We start from the raw sequence: 19,806 nt of genomic DNA, 5'->3' as shown, positions 1-19,806 counted from the left end.
TCTCAGTGCAAAGTAGAGAAGAGATGGACTGAATCAATTCTTGTTTTTGTGGCAATATTGTGTTCAAAATTCCAAATAGTTTGTATAATCAATTTACACATATCTCTGACAGCTAAGCTGACTGACAGTGTCTCCAGGAAGTACAAGCATTTTGCAATTTTTTTGACTTATTCCACATTTTGTTGTTACAGTCTGAATTTTTGGGGGTGTAAATTAAATACAGAAATATCTCATTTACATAACTATTCACACTCCTGAGTCAATACTTTGTCGAAGCACCTTTGGCTGTGTTTCCTGCTGTGAGTCTTTCTGGGTAAGTCTCTAAAAGCTTTCCACACCTGGATTGTGCAACATTTGCCCATTATTCTTGTAAAAATTCTTCAAGCTCTGTCAATTTGGTTGTTGATCATTGCTAGACAATCATTTTCAGGTCTTGCAATAGATTTAAATCAAGTCTGTAACTCGGCTACTCAGGACATTCACTGTCTTCTTGGTAAGCAACTCCAGTGTAGATTTGGCCTTCGTTTTTTGTCCTGCTGAAAAGGTGAATTTTCTCGCAGTGTCTGGTGGAAAGCCGACTGAACCAGGTTTTCCTGTAAGATTTTGCCTGTGCTTAGCTCCATTCCATTTTTTATCCTGAAAAACTACCAGGACTTAACGATTACAAGGATACCCATAACATGATGCAGCCACCACTATGCTTGGAAATATGAAGAGTGGTACTCAGTAATGTGTTGGATTGGATTTGCCTCAAACATAACACTTTGTATTCTGGACATAAAGTTTATTGCTTTGCAGTTTTTTTATATTTTTTTTCTGTACATGCTTCCTTCTAGTCACTTTGTTAATTAGGTTAGTATTGTGGAGTGACTGCAATGTTGTTGAGCCATCCTCAAGTTTCTCCTATCACAGCCATTAAACTCTGTAATTGTTTTAATCACCATTCGCCACATTGTGAAATCCCAGAGCTGTTTCCTTCCACTTTCGCAACTGAGTTAGGAAGGGCACCTGGATCTTTGTAGTGAATGGGTGTATTGATACACCATCCAAAAGTATAATTAATAACTCCACCATGTTCAAAGGGATATTCAATGTCTTCTTATTGAAGTTGAATCTGTGTTTAAAATTCACTGCTCAACTGAGGGACCTTACAGATAATTGTATATGTGGGGTACCGAGATGAGGTAGTCACTCAAAGATCATGTTAAACACAACGTATGTGACTTAAGCACATTTTTACTCCTGAACTTATTTAGCCTTGCCATAACAAAGGGGTTGAATACTTATTGACTCAATACATTTCAGCTTTTCATTTTAGTTGTAAAAAGTTTGAAAAACATATTTCCATGTTGCATTGTGTGTAGGTCAATGACAAAAAACAAACTACATTTAATCCATTTTAAATTCAGGCTGTAACAACAAAATGTGGAAAAGGTCAAGAGCTTTCTGAAGGCACTGTACTTACCTCACCAGACATTCCACCAGGGGTCTCTTCACAGTCCCCAAATCCAGAACAAATTCAAGTTAACACTAAATATTATATACACTGCTCAAAAAAATAAAGGGAACACTTAAACAACACAATGTAACTCCAAGTCAATCACACTTCTGTGAAATCAAACTGTCCACTTAGGAAGCAACACTGATTGACAATACATTTCACATGCTGTTGTGCAAATGGAATAGACAACAGGTGGAAATTATAGGCAATTAGCAAGACACCCCCAATAAAGGAGTGGTTCTGCAGGTGGTGACCACAGACCACTTCTCAGTTCCTATGCTTCCTGGCTGATGTTTTTGTCACTTTTGAATGCTGGCGGTGCTTTCACTCTAGTGGTAGCATGAGACGGAGTCTACAACCCACACAAGTGGCTCAGGTAGTGCAGCTCATCCAGGATGGCACATCAATGCGAGCTGTGGCAAGAAGGTTTGCTGTGTCTGTCAGTGTAGTGTCCAGAGCATGGAGGCGCTACCAGGAGACAGGCCAGTACATCAGGAGACGTGGAGGAGGCCGTAGGAGGGCAACAACCCAGCAGCAGGACCGCTCCCTCCGCCTTTGTGCAAGGAGGAGCAGGAGGAGCACTGCCAGAGCCCTGCAAAATGACCTCCAGCAGGCCACAAATGTGCATGTGTCTGCACAAACGGTCAGAAACAGACTCCATGAGGGTGGTATGAGGGCCCGACGTCCACAGGTGGGGGTTGTGCTTACAGCCCAACACCGTGCAGGACGTTTGGCATTTGCCAGAGAACACCAAGATTGGCAAATTCGCCATTGGCGCCCTGTGCTCTTCACAGATGAAAGCAGGTTCACACTGAGCACGTGACAAAGTCTGGAGATGCCGTGGAGAAAGTTCTGCTGCCTGCAACATCCTCCAGCATGACCGGTTTGGCGGTGGGTCAGTCATGGTGTGGGGTGGCATTTCTTTGGGGGCCCGCACAGCCATGTGCTCGCCAAAGGTAGCCTGACTGCCATTAGGTACCGAGATGAGATCCTCAGACCCCTTGTGAGACCATATGCTGATGCGGTTGGCCCTGGGTTCCTCCTAATGCAAGACAATGCTAGACCTCATGTGGCTGGAGTGTGTCAGCAGTTCCTGCAAGAGGAAGGCATTGATGCTATAGACTGGCCCACCCGTTCCCCAGACCTGAATCCAATTGAGCACATCTGGGACATCATGTCTCGCTCCATCCACCAATGCCACGTTGCACCACAGACTGTCCAGGAGTTGGCGGATGCTTTAGTTCAGGTCTGGGAGGACCATCCGCCACCTCATCAGGAGCATGCCCAGGCGCTGTAGGGAGGTCATACAGGCACGTGGAGGCCACACACACACTACTGAGCCTCATTTTGACTTGTTTTAAAGGACATTACATCAAAGTTGGATCAGCCTGTAGTGTGGTTTTCCACTTTAATTTTGAGTCCAAATCCAGACCTCCATGGGTTGATAAATTTGATTTCCATTGATTATTTGTGTGATTTTGTTGTCAGCACATTCAACTATGTAAAGACAAATGTATTTAATAAGAATATTTCATTCATTCAGATCTAAGATGTGTTATTTTAGTGTTCCCTTTATTTTTTGGAGCAGTGTATATAGAGCCATGATCGTATGCAACTCCCTTCCACTTCAAATTACTAAAGCAAAATCGCTAAATTTGCTTTAAAAAGCAAAAAAAAAGACCTCACAGCACTACGCCTCTCCCCTACCGGATCTAAATAACTCTTACGCAAACATATGTACTGGTGTGCAACTGTCATTAGAACCTTTTATTTTCGTTATATTGTTATTTTACATTTGTGTAGTTCAGACCTTGAGTTGTTCCTGTCTATTGATGTTCTTTCTGTATTATGTAATGTTTTGTGTTGACTTTTCCAACATTTTGTAAAGTTAAAGCATTATTCTAAAATGTATTAAAATGTTATTTTCCTCCTCATCCATCTACACACAATACCCCATAAATGACAAAGCAATTTTTTGTTGTTGTAAAAGACAAAAACAGAAATATCAAATTGACTTACTATTCAGACCCTTTACTCAGTACTTTGTTGAAGCACCTTTGGCACCCACTACATACTGTCTACTTGGGTGACGCTACAAGCTTAGCACACCTGTATTTGCGGAGTTTCTCTGATTCTTTTCTGCAAATCCTCTCAAGCTATATCCGGTTGGATGGGGAGCGTTGCTGGACAGCTATTTTCAGGTTTCTCCAGAAATGTTCGATCGGGTTCAAGTCCTGGCTCTGGCTGGGCTACTCAAGGACATTCAGAGACTTGTCTCGAAGCCACTCCTGCATTGTCTTGGATGTGTGCTTAGGTTCGTTGTCCTATTGGAAGGTGAACTTTTGCCCCAGTCTGAGGTCCTGAGTGCTCTGGAGTAAGTTTTCATCAAGGATCTCTCTGTACTTTGCTCCGTTCATCTTTCCCTCAATCCTGACTAGTCTCCCAGTCCCTGCCACTGAAAAACATCCCCATACCATGATTCTGCCACCACCATGCTCCACCGTAGGGATTGTGCCAGGTTTCCTCCAGATGTGACGCTTGGCATTCAGGCCAAAGAGTTCAATCTTGCTTTCATCAGACCAGAGAATCTTGTTTCTCATGGTCAGAGTTTTTTTAGGTGCCTTTTAGTGAGTGGCTTCCACCTGGCCACTCTACCACGAAGGCCTGATTGGTGGAGTGCTGTGGAGATGGGAGAACCTTCCAGAAGGACAACCATCTCCACAGAGGAACTCTAGAGCTCTGTCAGAGTGACCATCGGGTTCTTGATCACCTCCCTGACCAAGACCCTTCCCCCCCGATTGCTCAGTTTGGCTGGGCGGCCAGCTCTAGGAAGAGTCTTGGTGGTTACAAACTTCTTCCATTTAAGAATGATGGAGGCCACTGCGTTCTTGGGGACCTTCAATGCTACAGAAATGTTTTGGTACCCTTCCCCAGATCTGTGCCTTGACACAATCCTGTCTCGGAGCTTTACGGACAATTCTGTCGACCTCATTGCTTGGTTTTTGCTCTGACATGCACTGTCAATTGTGTGTGCCTTTCCAAATCATGTCCAATCAATTGAATATACCACAGGTGGACTCCTAATCAAGTTGAAGAAACATCAAGGAAGATCAATGGAAACAAGATGCACCTGAACTCAATTTCAAGTCTCATAGCAAAGAGTCTGAATACTTATGTAAATAATGCATTTGTTCTAAAATTTTTATAAATTTACAAACATTTATAAAGACCCGTTTTCGCTTTGTCATTATGGGGTATTGTATGTTGATTGCTGAGGATTTTTCTTTATATATCCATTTTAGAATAACGTAACAAAATGTGTAAAATTCACATGGTCTGAATACTTTCCGAAGGCACTGTACATTCTATAACACGCACTCTACACACAAACACATTGTAGTATTGGAGATTCCAATATTGTACATTTGTAATGATGGAGTAATGTAATGTATTGTTTTATTTTTGATGTAGGCTGTTTTATTATGAATAAGTGTTTTAATCCTGTTTGGACCCCAGGAAAAGCTGCTGCTGCCTTGGCAGGTCAGGGTTCCATCGCTATTGGGGATCCTAACAATAAATACTTATAAACTGTCGAGAGTAGACCCAAAACTGATCCAAATGGAATTAATGGAATGAAACATCACAGGACTTTTGTGCCGTTTACTCAAATTACATTTTCACTGCAGTTTACAGCTTAGAGTAGAATTTTGTACTCAGTAGAAAACAATGACGCAATTATTCATTGCATTGTGGTATTGCAGGCTAGTCTAGGCAGGATAGGATAATTCGAGTTAAGTAAAAGGGATAGGGTTAGCCTAAATGCTTTCCTAACCTGCTACAAAAACCACTTTGGGCGAAGTGCAGTGTTTTTAGGGAGTCCCAGTAAGGATAATTGTATTTTCCCTAAACAGGATCAATAGGGGAGCTTTTTGAGCAGCACGTCTCATGTCTTCACTGTTCTTTCATGTGCACCTGACTCTCCGCTGCTTATCAGCTATTCCTCTATGGTCTTGTGGATTTAAATTGGTGCCGCTTTGAATGATTTTGTGTGGTATGATTACTAGTTAGCCTATTGTAGATCTGGACAAACAGTCCACCTACTACTATTGTCACTATGAATGGTGGATAGGTCAGGATAGACAGACTGGTAGACTATATTGACCTGTGGTATACTAAGTGTGCTGAAAAGTGCATAAGGGAAGTAACAAAACACCTTGATATGGTAGGTGCATGCAAGCAGATGAGGAAACTTGGCTAGGATGGAAGATATGACATAGTAAAACCTTTAAAAAAAAGCAAATGTAAACCAGGGAGGAAACACTACCATCCCCTGTGGCCAGTAAAAAAACAACCAAGAGTGTAACTTTGTGTTGCATGTTGGGAGTGGGGGGGGGGGAGGAGGGGGGGCGTCAACCATATCATAAAAATGATTAACTGAGTAGCACTGTCAAAGATGTTTCTACTGTAAACCTTTGATAGACCACATCCTGTGGTTTCCACTTCTGTGAAGTGTGCTTATACAATAACTCATATCGCCCTTGCACTCCTAAACAACACCATTTTTAGAAATGTTGACAAAGGGAAAGTCTACAAAACTTAGCCAACAGATTCTAGTTTTGGGAACAGAACTGTATTGAGATCAAATGTTTCATCAATGAGAAAATTTGCAGAATGTCAGCCAAAATCCCACTGCAGGCCACTGGGCTTACCACCAAATACGGTAATGAGATTAAGTAGAAATGACAACCTGAAGCTTCAGATTTATACATCCGGTAAAACTTCTGTCTCATTGTTCTATCTGTGTTACAAAGCTAGTAGCTGCCTGGCGCTTTACAGTGGGGATTTTTTTCTCCCAATCAATCATACTCATGGTATATTATTGAGGGGTCAAATTGACTGGTTTCTAAAATGGGGGGGGGGGGGGGGGGGGGGGCTTGACCCCTAAATTATGCACCTGCACACAACCCTCCCCAAAGCCCCAAAACAGTTAGACATCACTCCCCTATTTTGGACATCCCGCCCCACCCCAGTAAATTTCAAACGGCCCCTTAAGTTTTCCTTTTCTCACTCTTGGTGGGAGAGATCGAAGCATTTGGTTGTTTTCTCTCATCAATTAGTTCTCTTTGCTCAGCAACATTCCCTTTTGGACAGGAGCCAATGAAGGATTTTCGAATGTCTGCCACAGCTTCCTTTGTCTTTTGTAAGATCTCAATGTCTTGACATAGATAAGTAGCATCCATTATTTTGTTTAATTCAACTCTTAACGCACACTCTTCAGCTGTGATGTGGTTTTCCCTGACACTGTCCTGCCCCATGTTTTCCTCCTGCTGTCTGGAGTCTCTGTCCTGTCCCATGTTTTCTTGTGGATGCATCTTCCTTTTAAAGCAACTTGCTTCATTGACAGTGTGATTTTGGTGTGCTTCAGCGATTGAGAACTTGACATGATGTAGCTGGGCTTGTCCGAGTCAATGCCTCCTTCAGCCTTTTCATTGCTTCTTGTTTTTTTGCCCTTGAAGCATCCCTTTTGACACTAAATGTGTCATACCTTAAAGAAAACAGTTTAATACATATTTAATCAAAGCTTAGAGAAATTAGAGGCATTTTTGAAGCATCTATTACATTATACTGTGCCAATTAACTCACCTAGTTACATGCCGAATGAAAAGCTTTGCTGGGCAGTCCACTTTTTTGCCCCTCTACACATATAATATTTTCTTGCTATATACATGTTCTGAAGGCTGTTCCTATAGACACATTTGTCAATGAATGAAGAAGTTCCCAATCAATGAGTGAAGAAATAATGAAGAAGGCACAACTAACAACAGAGTATTACAACCTTTGATTTGGGGTTATGATAGGTTTATTTAACCCATTATGCCTTTAGACTATTCCAATTCTATGGGTATATATGAATTCCTTATAATGACACTAGACAATGTACCTCAGCTGTAGAAGGTCTTTTCGATGCTTTGCCATGCAAGGATAGCTCTTTTTCCAACACAAACGGGGACATCGTCTGCATAATCCTCCACTTGCCAAAGTAGCCTTCTTTTGATTTTATCCTTTTTATGTTCAGACCTAGAGGGTCACCAGAAGTGATCATGTAGGTAAATCAACACAGAGAGAAAAAGCATATACATATATATATAAAAACAACTAAAATGTCTAATCAACAAATCATTTAATTGCATGGACCAAATTGACACATTCAGACCTACCATGTATTGAATGAAGTGTAAGTGGCTCTTTTGTGGTTTTCTAGCAAGAACCCCAATTCTTCCTCAGATTTCACTGTGCCAGACATGCAGCCATTGTTCCTACTTATAACTTTGAAAGAGGCAGGAATCCAGGCAAGATCTTTTGAATGCAAAAATGAAAAACATCTTAGATAAACATAGATAAACCACATTTCCATCCAGTTATTATGCGAGTATGGTTTCCATCCAGTTATTATGAGAGTATGGTTTCCATCCAGTTATTATGTGAGTATGGTTTCCATCCAGTTATTATGTGAGTATGGTTTCCATCCAGTTATTATGAGAGTATGGTTTCGTTATTATGTTTCCATCCAGTTATTATGAGAGTACGGTTTCCATCCAGTTATTATGAGAGTATGGTTTCCATCCAGTTATTATGTGAGTATGGTTTCCATCCAGTTATTATGAGAGTATGGTTTCCATCCAGTTATTATGAGAGTATGGTTTCCATCCAGTTATTATGTGAGTATGGTTTCCATCCAGTTATTATGTGAGTAAAGTCACATAATAAGTAAAGTCACACCGTATATTTTTTTTAATGACAGCTGTGATGGAAACAGGACGTTTCAGTACAATTCTATAAATGCATACAGATCATGTTTGTTCAGCATGGTGGGATCTTTTTATCTGTAAAATTAATTATGCGAGAAATGGCAGTGGAAACACCTTCATGCGCAAATATTGATATAATAACCATCATATCAAAATAAACTTTGAGTCACGCGATGATATGGTGTGTGTGGTCCTCCCACAATGACTTGGGAAACCATGCAGTTTATTAGGCTACAGATGAAATAACGCATGATGATCTTCACGGGGTGGTGCACGGTGATCTTGATGCTTGACTGCTGTTTTTTTCTTATCCATAATAATGTCATCATGTAGACTAGCCTATGCGCACTGTATCTACGAGCTCTTGGCTAGAGAGCACGCGCCAAGACCAGAGTAGGCACATTTGCTATTTAAACGCAACAGTTTGACAAAATGATCAGTAGAGTCAAAATTGTGATGGAAACAGTCAACTTTTGATGTTTATTTAGTACATGAAAATGTATGCAAAAAAAGTACATTATGTACACAATGTCATTACGTACTGTTTTTTTTATCTGCAACAAGTCTGCTTGGAGGAAACACACCACTGGTGGGAAACCATGCATATTTTCTTTATGCAGATTTTTTAATATTCGCATGAAAGTCTGTCATCAATTGGAAGGAAACCTAGCTTTAGACAGAGAGATAGAGACACTTACACACATACAGCGTGTGTAGCTAGGTCTACTGTAAAGCTGTAAAGCTCATACCACATGGTTTCCATGTGTTTGATACCATTCCAGCCATTTTTATGAGCCGTCCTACCCTCAGCAGGCTCCTGTGTGTAAAGTACATGTAGATACATCTTATAGACACAGAAACAGAGACAGAGAGAATGACAGACATACAGAGAGAGGGAGAGATGCTCACATACAGCTTATTCAGCTAGGTCTTCTACTGTACAACTCACATGCCTACTATATACATTGGTATGCATGGTTATTGATAATACTGACCTGAAGTATTGGTTTGCATTTTTTTGTAGTTCACATCACAATCACTGAAAAGGGAGGGGAAAGAGGAAGGGTAGGCTTAGTTAATCTGATTTTGGTCATCTAAACGCAAATAATTAATCTCAGTGATATTGACAGTATACAGGTATTATTGCATGTTGACTAACCAATCGCAGTGAAATTAGATTAAATCATGATCAGTTTCATACATTCCATTCAGGTAATCTTAGTAGGTTGGCTTGATAGCGGCATTGGCGTTTTAGGTAGGTAGGTAGGCAAGCAAGCAAAACGTGACACATTGTTCATTGTTAGGAAAACTTGGATTTATTCGTTACGCCGATTCAGTTGAGAAACGTTTCTTCTGCCGCAAAGAAACGGTTTACTCAAAACTAACCTAACGGCCGTAAAAAGACGCCTGAGCGGAATCCCCACATCAGTTTTTCAGGGGAAACGGAAGTTTGGTTGAAAATACTGTAGCCATGAAAACCGGAAACATTTGCCTTCTTCCGGGGACTCTGTAAAAGTACCTTTTTATTTTATTTTTTAAAACTAACCCAAGAGCCCACCTCCTGTGGGAGCAAATTAATCATAGTGGGCAAAACAAGCAAGGAGGTGTGCAGAGCCAAGCACAAGCTAGCAAGGTCCTATTGGCACGTTATAGCATGTATTTGCATATTGCCGTAAGGGAATACCTACTCTGTGAAATAACTCAATTCGTCTTTTGCACCCCTAAGCAACTACATTTTTACTTTGGCAAACGGTAAAGTCAACAAAAAACTTAGTCCACTCTTTTTTTGTATGTTTACCCCTTTTTCTCCCCAATTTTATTATATCCAATTGGTAGTTAGTCTTGTCTCATCGTCGGACTCGGGAGAGGCGAAGGTCGAGAGTCGTGCGTCCTCCGAAACACGACCGCCACAGGATCGCTAGAGTGGGCCAATTGTGCGCTGCCCATGATTCTCCCTGTCGCGGCCGGCTGGACTCGAACCAGGATCTCTAGTGGCACAGCTTGAAACTGAGATGCAGTGCCTTAGTCCACTCTGTTCATAACATATTTTAGTTTTGGGAAGAGAAAACTATTGAAATCAAATGTTTAATAAATAAGAAAATGTGAATAATGTTGGCACGACAACACCTTTTCCCCCTCAGGAGACTGAAAAGATTTGGCATGGGTCCCCAGATCCTCAAAAAGTTCTGCAGCTGCACCATCAAGAGTAGAGGTCGACCGATTAAACGGAATGGCCGATTAATTAGGGCCGTATATACATTTTTCATAATCAGAAATCGGTATTGTTGGACACCGATTTGGCCAATTTTTGTTTTGTTTTTACACCTTTATTTAATCTTTATTTAACTTGGCAAGTCAGTTATGAACACATTCTTATTTTCAATGACGGCCTAGGAATGGTGGGTTAACTGCCTCGTTCAGAGGCAGAACGACAGACTTTTACCTTGTCAGCTCGGGGGATTCAATCTTGCAACCTTACAGTTAACTAGTCCAACGCTCTAACCACCTGATTACATTGCACTCCACGAGGAGCCTGCCTGTTACGCGAATGCAGTGGAAGCCAAGGTAAGTTGCTAGCTAGCATTAAACTTATCTTATAAAAAACAACCAATCAATCATAATCACTAGTTAACTACACATGGTTGATGATATCACTAGTTTATCTTGCGTGTCCTGCGTTGCATATAATCGATGCGGTGCGTATCGTTGCTCCAATGTGTACCTAACCATAAACATCAATGCCTTTCTTAAAATCAATACACAGAAGTATATATTTTAAAACCTGCATATTTAGCTAAAAGAAATCCAGGTTAGCAGGCAATATTAACAAGGTGATATTGGGTCACTGCTCTTGCGTTCATTGCACGCAGAGTCAGTGTATATGCAACAGTTTGGGGTGCCTATTTTGCCAGAATTTTACGTAATTATGACATAACATTGAAGGTTGTGCAATGTAACAGGAATATTTAGACTTATGGATGCCACCCGGAACGGTTCCGTATTTCACTGAAAGAATAAACGTCTTGTTTTCGAGATGATAGTTTCCAGATTCAACCATATTAATGACCTAAGGCTCGTATTTCTGTGTGTTATTATGTTATAACTAAGTCTATGATTTGATAGAGCAATCTGACTGAGCGGTGGTAGGCAGCAGCAGGCTCGTAAGCATTCATTCAAACAGCACTTTCGTGTGTTTTGCCAGCAGCTCTTCGCAAGCACAGCGCTGTTTATGACTTCAAGCCTATCAACTCCCGAGATTAGGCTGGTGTAACCGATGTGAAATGGCTAGCTAGTTAGCGGGGTGCACGCTAATAGGGTTTCAAACGTCACTCGCTCTGAGACTTGGAGTAGTTATTCCCCTTGCTCTGCATGGGTAACGCTGCTTCGAGGGTGGCTGTTGTCAATGTGTTCTGGTTCGAGCCCAGGTAGGAGCGGGGAGAGGGACGGAAGCTATACTGTTACACTGGCAATACTAGTGCCTATAAGAACAAGTGCCTATAAGAACATCCAATAGTTAAAGGTTAATGAAATACAAATGGTATAGAGAGAAATAGTCCTATAATTTCTATAATAACTACAACCTAAAACTTCTTACCTGGGAATATTGAAGACTCATGTTAAAAGGAACCACCAGCTTTCATATGCTCTCATGTTCTGAGCAAGGAACTTAAAACGTTAGCTTTCTTACATTTTGCACTTTTACTTTCTTCTCCAACACTTTGTTTTTACATTATTTAAACATAATTGAACATGTTTCATTATTTACTTGAGGCTAAAGTGATTTTATTGATGTATTATATTAAGTAAAAATAAGTGTTCATTCAGTATTGTTAAATAAAATAAATAGGCCAATTAATCGGTATCACCTTTTTTTTGGTCCTCCAATAATCGGTATCGGCGTTGAAAAATCATAAATCGGTCGACCTCTAATCGAGAGCATCCTGACCAGTTGCATCACCACCTAGTATGGCAACTGCTTGGCATCCGACCGTAAGGCGCCACAGAGGGTAGTGCGCACGGCCCAGTACATCACGGAGGCAAATCATCATCCAGGCCTTAAAGTTGAAGTCGCAAGGGGTCCGTGAAATAAAAAGTTATGAACCTATTCAGTACCACCAGTAACTTTACATATAATATAAAGGGGTTGGGGGTCCCCGAGGACCGCTCAAAACCTTGCCAGCCTTGCCTCAAAATATGCAAGGGTTCTAGTACCCAAAAAAGGTTGGGAACCACTGCTATACACACTACTGAACTAATGAACAAAAGAACCGAACATATGTTTGCGGGTTTCGATGGATCCAACAAATTGCTGGCAGATATTTTCCTTCTTGCGACTGTCCAGCCTGTCTTTATGTACATTACAGACAACTATAGCGTTCAGTCTCTCTTGGCCCATTCTAGCCCGTAACCAAGTCTTCAACCTGCGGAGTGCACTGAAACTCCTCTCACCCTCACATGAAGACACTGGCACCACAAACAAAATTCTGATCAGCACCTCAACTTGGTCAAACAACCTCCGCACTTCCACTGGAAGCCTCCTGAGGACCTCTGCTGCCTCCCCACTGCTGCTACAGGGGTATTTGTTGCGAAAGAGATGCAACTGCAGCGAAAGAGATGCAACTGCACTGAAAGAGAATCTATGTTCAGCTCAGGATACTGATCTAGAGACTCATCCAACTCCCCTGTGAGAAGCGCTCTTTCCAAATTTTGCAGGGTGTTTAGACTGTCCTGGTCAAAACAGTCACCAAACTGAACCTCCACACGATCCAACACTTAAAAACAATTCTGCACTATAGTGATCCACTGCTTTGCCAGCAAATCGTATGTCTCAATGGAGTCAATCAATGTTGTTGCTTTCTCATACAGTGCAAGGTGGCTTTCATCATTTCTCTTGCCCCTAAGAGAAGACCGCACACAGTCGACTGCAGCCTGCATACCAGAGACAGTGAGTTTCTTTCTGCAGTAAAATGTTTATGCATTCAAGCTCTCCAAGAACCGCAGAGGCAAGTGTGAGGCCCAACACAGTCTTGCCTTTGCTGAAGTGCTCAAATAAGCCACTGGCATTTGAAGCTGTCTTGGATGCAGTTTTTGCCATCTCCTCTAGGCTGCTTTGTACCTGCTCATACTGCCCTAGCACAGCTCTAATAGCAGTATTCGGCACAGTCCACCTTGTTGGACATAGGGGTTTCAGGGTGGTCAGATGTGCATCTTAGAACGGGGCAATTGATTCAAACATGCTCTTAAACTTTCCTGACTGTGACATCAACTGATGTAAAAAGGGCTTTATAAATACATTTGATTGATAGAGGACACCTAACTGATGGACCCAAGAAAGGGAATCCTGGATCCTGAATCCTGGATCAGTGGGGAGCACTGAGCAGCCAGCCTGTGTAATCAGATTTACACAGTGTGCTCCACAATGCACATAGAGGGCTCATGGCTGCTGCCTCCTCACAATTGCCTGTGCACCAGTGTATTTTCCTGCCATGTTTTTTAAAATTTTATTTTACCTTTATTTAACTAGGCAAGTCAGTTAAGAACAAATTCTTATTTTCAATGACGGCCTAGGAACAGTGGGTTAACTGCCTGTTCAAGGGCAGAACGACAGATTTGTACCTTCTCAGCTTTTGAAAATTGTACAATCGGCAGAGACCTAATCTCAGCTGTAATGCCTGTGTACATTGTGGTACGCTCTGTTAACTACTTCTGTAAAATGGGATCATCCTCTTCTGCCCTAAGTTTCAAAAGCTGGTATAAATTCCAACTGTCATCCATGTGGCCTCTAAAGGCATGTCCTGGTCTTGCTACATGCCGCACCAAACTAACAATTTTCATCAAGCAATGCCTTGCGTCCTCCTGCTGTTTACCCCACGCACTGGATAACTGGGCACTGATTGGATTTAGCTGGTGTGCTGTTACAGTTACAAAGTGGCGGTGGGTTTGTCCGTTTTGATGTGCTGCAAATTTTACAATGGCTTTTCTCCAGTTCCGAAATCCTGCACTAATGAAGGCAGCATCCGCTCTTTGGCCAAAAGATGGCTGGCTTGAAAACTCTTGGCTACAGTGAGCCATGTAGCCAGGGGAAATTGCAAAACCAGTTCTCTTGAAACATCGACACACTGTTGGCAAGAGTTTGCAGTACTATAAATTGTGGGTGTGACTGATATGGTTTTGTGTCATCACTGAGGTAACTGGACAATGCTGTGCCACTTTCCAATATAGTGGTGCTGCTGGCAACAATGTTGATACCTGGTCCTGACATGGCTGTGACACTGTCATCTGAAGTATCTCTCCCTGGCTCCTTCCCTTCCACCACCCTCACTTACAGTCTGTCTCCTGGAAAATAAATAAGGTCTTTGCCATACTCCTAACTACCGGTACCCAAAACTACACAATTAATCACAACATTAATACCATTACCTTAAACAAATCTTGGTTCAGTCACCAGTTTAAGTTGAGTGGGGGTATCCATGGCATTGTCCAATTATGTCCCTATTTTACAAGTTTTACAAGAGAGAACCTTTCATAATGTTGCCAAACAAAGACTCAACAAATTTACCTGAGACTCCCTGTCTCAGCCAGTCTGTCCCTCACTCTCTGTTCCCAGCTCTGCTGTCTGTATGCCATCCGTTGCCTGCTCTGCCTAATGACATCATTATGAAACATTACCATTAGGATTTCACTTTTTTTCTTATGAACATTTTATCAACTAGTCTGAGGTATTAGGCTACTAGGGTTCTTCCTTTGCGTTTTGGTGTACTGAAAAATGCTCTGAGATCCATATTTTTCTACCTGGCCGGCCACACGCACACAGTGTGCAGGTCATTTACAGTAGGAGATGGGCTTCTATCATCTATTATCTTCTATAATGGGCTTTGATCTAGTAGCTAGCTAGTGTTATATAAGTATTCATACACATAGCTCATATAAACAAAGACATTCCGTCGTAAGAACACATACACCCAGCCACAAGACTGACCCCCTCTATTGGTCAGATGCTCAGGTTAAGGCTCTGCTGTGCACCAATGGGGCTTCTGCTCTGGCTAGAGCAAGGCCCGCCTCCAACCCTCCGACCAGTCAAGAAGACCGAAACGACAAGACTCCACCTACTTTATTCTATGTATAAAAATGAATGTAACCGTTGTATAGGCCTCTTTTTCACCTGGCTCCTTGCCGAGTTATGTGAACTAGGTCCGTGCACGTAAAACTGCGGGACAAGATATCTCTGACTCATTAAAACTGTCTTTTGTTACAACTGAAATCCACTCTGTCCAACGTCCGTGATTTGGTCTCAACTCTCCAGTTTTTGAACACTAACACTAGCAAATGTGAAACTGATCGCAGTGACAAGGGTTGACAGATGTATGAGCTCACCACTTACACAATGTAAGCTGCAACCTTTTGGAATTGTATATAGTTTGTTTTACATTGGCTGGCTTCCCACAATAGCTGAATTTGCAGAGCTAGTGAGCACCAATCTGTGGTGTCCCCTAGCGACAATTTAGCTTTTGCAACGAGACCATTAAATATATTTAAGACAATGGTAGAAGAGAGTGCAACGTTAGTTCTGTTCAGTTTGGAGTTCAGTTTATCGCTAACCTTATCACAGGGACTTAGAAGCACTACAGCTGCATGCTGACCTTGGAATAAGCTGACGATAGCAAAGATTCCATCTTTGACGACGCCACATAAATGGAATAGGTGCTAGCTAGCTTACTAGCAAATGTTTGCTTTAGTTTGCTGCATCGGTTTGCTCGTTAACTCCGCAAATCCAGCTATTGTGTGTATAAACCCTGACAACATAAAACAAAATCGCTATGGTGCGATTGACTGGATTAACCTCACGTGCATTAACTACGTGCATTAAGTGCCTTTCAGACGGTAGACACGAAAACTCTTATCACCTTGCCAGCTAAGGAACACGACATTGCATTGCTAGCTTCTCTCTGACTCGAATTCAAACAGCTGCAAACACTGGTTGATGTTACTGTAGCTAACTAGCAAAAGTCAGCTAATCGCTAGCTAACATAAAGAGTTACCTGTAATTCAATGCAAGACTGGTGACGGTTATACAGGTGTTTTATTGTATTGCGTGGTAGAAGTAAAGAAATGTCTAACATGTCCTTTGTTTGAACTACTCACTGAAGGTCAGCCACCAAAGACAGACTGTCAGATTCCCACACAAGATCTCAGCGATCACTGCCTGCATCCGTAATGGGTCAGCGGTCAAACGACCTCCACTCATCACTGTCAAACGCTCCCTGAAACACCTCAGCGAGCAGGCCATTCTAATCGACCTGGCCGTGGTATCCTGGAAGGATATTGATCTCATCCCGTCAGTAGAGGATGCCTGTTTTTTTTTTTAAATGCCTTCCTAACCATCTTAAATAAGCATGCCCGCTTCAAGAAATTTAGAACCAGGAATAGATATAGCCCTTGGTTCTCCCCAGACCTGACTGCCCTTAACCAACACAAAAACATCCTATGGCGTTCTGCATTAGCATCGAACAGCCCCCGTGATATGCAGCTTTTCAGGGAAGCTAGAAACCAATATACACAGGCAGTTAGAAAAGAAAAGGCTAGCTTTTTCATGCAGAAATCTGCTTCCTGCAACACTAACTCAAAAAAGTTCTGGGACACTGTAAAGTCCATGGAGAATAAGAACACCTCCTCCCAGCTGCCCACTGCACTGAAGATAGGAAACACTGTCACCACTGATAAATCCACTATAATTGAGAATTTCAATAAGCATTTTTCTACGGCTGGCCATGCTTTCCACCTGGCTACCCCTACCCCGGTCAACAGCTCTGCACCCCCCACAGCAACTCAAGCCTTCCCCATTTCTCCTTCTCCCAAATCCAGTCAGCTGATGTTCTGAAAGAGCTGCAAAATCTGGACCCCTACAAATCAGCCGGGCTAGACAATCTGGACCATATCTTTCTAAAATTATCTGCCAAAATTGTTGCCACCCCTATTACTAGCCTGTTCAACCTCTCTTTCGTGTCATCTGAGATTCCCAAAGATTGGAAAGCAGGTGCGGTCATCCCCCTCTTCAAAGGGGGGGGACACTTATGACCCAAACTGCTACAGACCTACCCTGCCTTTCTAAGGTCTTCGAAAGCCAAGTCAACAAACAGATTACCGACCATTTCGAATCTCACCATACCCTCTCTGCTATGCAATCTGGTTTCAGAACTGGTCATGGGTGCACCTCAGCCACGCTCAAGGTCCTAAACGATATCTTAACCGCCATCGATAAGAAACATTACTGTGCAGCCGTATTCATTGATCTGGCCAAGGCTTTCGACTCTGTCAATCACCACATCATCATCGGCAGACTCGACAGCCTTGGTTTCTCAAATGATTGCCTCGCCTGGTTCACCAACCACTCCTCTGATAGAGTTCAGTGTGTCAAATCGGAGGGTCTGTTGTCCGGACCTCTGGCAGTCTATAGGGGTGCCACAGGGTTCAATTCTTGGACCGACTCTTCTCTGTATACATCAATGATGTCGCTCTTGCTGCTGGTGAGTCTCTGATCCACCTCTACGCAGACGACACCATTCTGTATACTTCTGGCCCTTCTTTGGACACTGTGTTAACAACCGTTCAGGCGAGCTTCAATGCCATACAACTCTCCTTCCGTGGCCTCCAATTGCTCTTAAATACAAGTAAAACTAAATGCATGCTCTTCAACCGATCGCTGCCTGCACCTGCCCGCCTGTCCAACATCACTACTCTGGACGGCTCTGACTTAGAATGGACAACTACAAATACCTAGGTGTCTGGTTAGACTGTAAACTCTCCTTCCAGACCCACATCAAACATCTCCAATCCAAAGTTAAATCTAGAATTGGCTTCCTATTTCGCAACAAAGCATCCTTCACTCATGCTGCCAAACATACCCTTGTAAAACTGACCATCCTACCGATCCCCGACTTCGGCGATGTCATTTACAAAATAGCCCCCAATACCCTACTCAACAAATTGGATTCAGTCTATCACAGTGCCATCCGTTTAGTCACCAAAGCCCCATATACCACCCACCATTGCGACCTGTACACTCTCGTTGGCTGGCCCCCGCTTCATTCTCGTCGCCAAACCCACTGGCTCCATGCCATCTACAAGACCCTGCTAGGTAAAGTCCCCCCTTATCTCAGCTCGCTGGTCACCATAGCATCACCCACCTGTAGCACGCGCTCCAGCAAGTATATCTCTCTGGTCACCCCTAAAACCAATTCTTCCTTTGGCCGCCTCTCCTTCCAGTTCTCTGCTGCCAATGACTGGAACGAATTACAAAAATCTCTGAAACTGGAAACACGTATCTCCCTCACTAGCTTTAAGCACCAGCTGTCAGAGCAGCTCACAGATTACTGCACCTGTACATAGCCCATCTATAATTTAGCCCAAACAACTACCTCTTTCCCTACTGTATTTATTTATTTTGCTCCTTTGCACCCCATTATTTGTATTTCTACTTTGCACATTCTTCCACTGCAAATCTACCATTCCAGTGTTTTACTTGCTATATTGTATTTACTTTGCCACCATGGCCTTTTTTTTGCCATATTTTTTTCTATATGGCGGGGTCGTGTCCCCCCCCCCCCGGGATTTCCGCATATGCCCCTACCTACATGTACAAATTGCCTTGACTAACCTGTAACCTGCACATGACTCGGTACCGGTACCCCCGTATAGCCTCATTATTGTTATTTTATGGTGTTACTTTAGTTTATTTAGTAAATATTTTCTTAACTGCATTGTTGGTTAAGTGAACATTAAGTGAACATTTCACGGTAAGGTCTATTCGGCGCATGTGACAAATACAATGTGATTTGATATCTGGCTCATTGTTCTATCTGTGCTTATGGTTATGGCTAGAAGGGATCCAGCATGTCAAATTAACGTCAACAGTACATTGTTTTGGCTAACCATAACCTAGTTATCCTAACACGATAATTATCCTAACGATGTCAATTTCTCCTAACGGGTTACGAAAAGTAAAATCTGACGTTAATTTGACAAAAGCTGAATCCCGTCTAGCCTTCACCAGTGCTTATGGTTAATGAGGCTGGCCGCGGGTTTCCACAGACCAGCCCAGCCCAGTCAACATTGGCAAGATAGTAAAAATGAATGAAAACCAATATTTTATTTTTGGTCTTCATTTAATGTTAGGCATAATGTTAGCAGTGTGGTTATATTATATATAAAGCATGTTTAACGGTAATGTGTAAGTAAAAATAGATATTTGATTGTGTATACTTAGCCTTATTAAGCTTTATGGCAGCACGCTAAGCTTTTTTTAGTTATATTTACCTAACGTTACCTAGCTAGTTTTGCAAACGTTAACTTAGCTAGCGTCTAGTCAGTGTATGCGATAGAAACATGGCCATAACGAAAACTGACGATTACATTTTCTTTTACCGGATAATTACTTTTGATGCAACCGTAGCAAATGTGTTTTTCTAGCTAGCTCATTGTTCTATATTTGCCCATAAT

General features: G+C 42.2%; 1 protein-coding gene across 1 annotated transcript in view; it reads right to left on the bottom strand.

Moving 5' to 3' along the window:
* Positions 1 to 19,806, bottom strand: part of LOC139416700 (spermatogenesis-associated serine-rich protein 2-like) — a 52,223-nt gene that overhangs the window by 32,040 nt on the left and 377 nt on the right. The window contains exon 2 of the mRNA XM_071165681.1: positions 9,306 to 9,349. The gene's annotated coding sequence lies outside the window, so the exon portion shown is untranslated. The remainder of the gene's footprint in view (positions 1 to 9,305; positions 9,350 to 19,806) is intronic.

Source organism: Oncorhynchus clarkii, chromosome 9 (assembly GCF_045791955.1).
Source record: "Oncorhynchus clarkii lewisi isolate Uvic-CL-2024 chromosome 9, UVic_Ocla_1.0, whole genome shotgun sequence".
Classification (NCBI taxonomy): Eukaryota; Metazoa; Chordata; class Actinopteri; order Salmoniformes; family Salmonidae; genus Oncorhynchus; species Oncorhynchus clarkii.
Note: the sequence above shows the minus strand (reverse complement) of the source record. Positions and strands in the feature narration are given on the sequence as shown.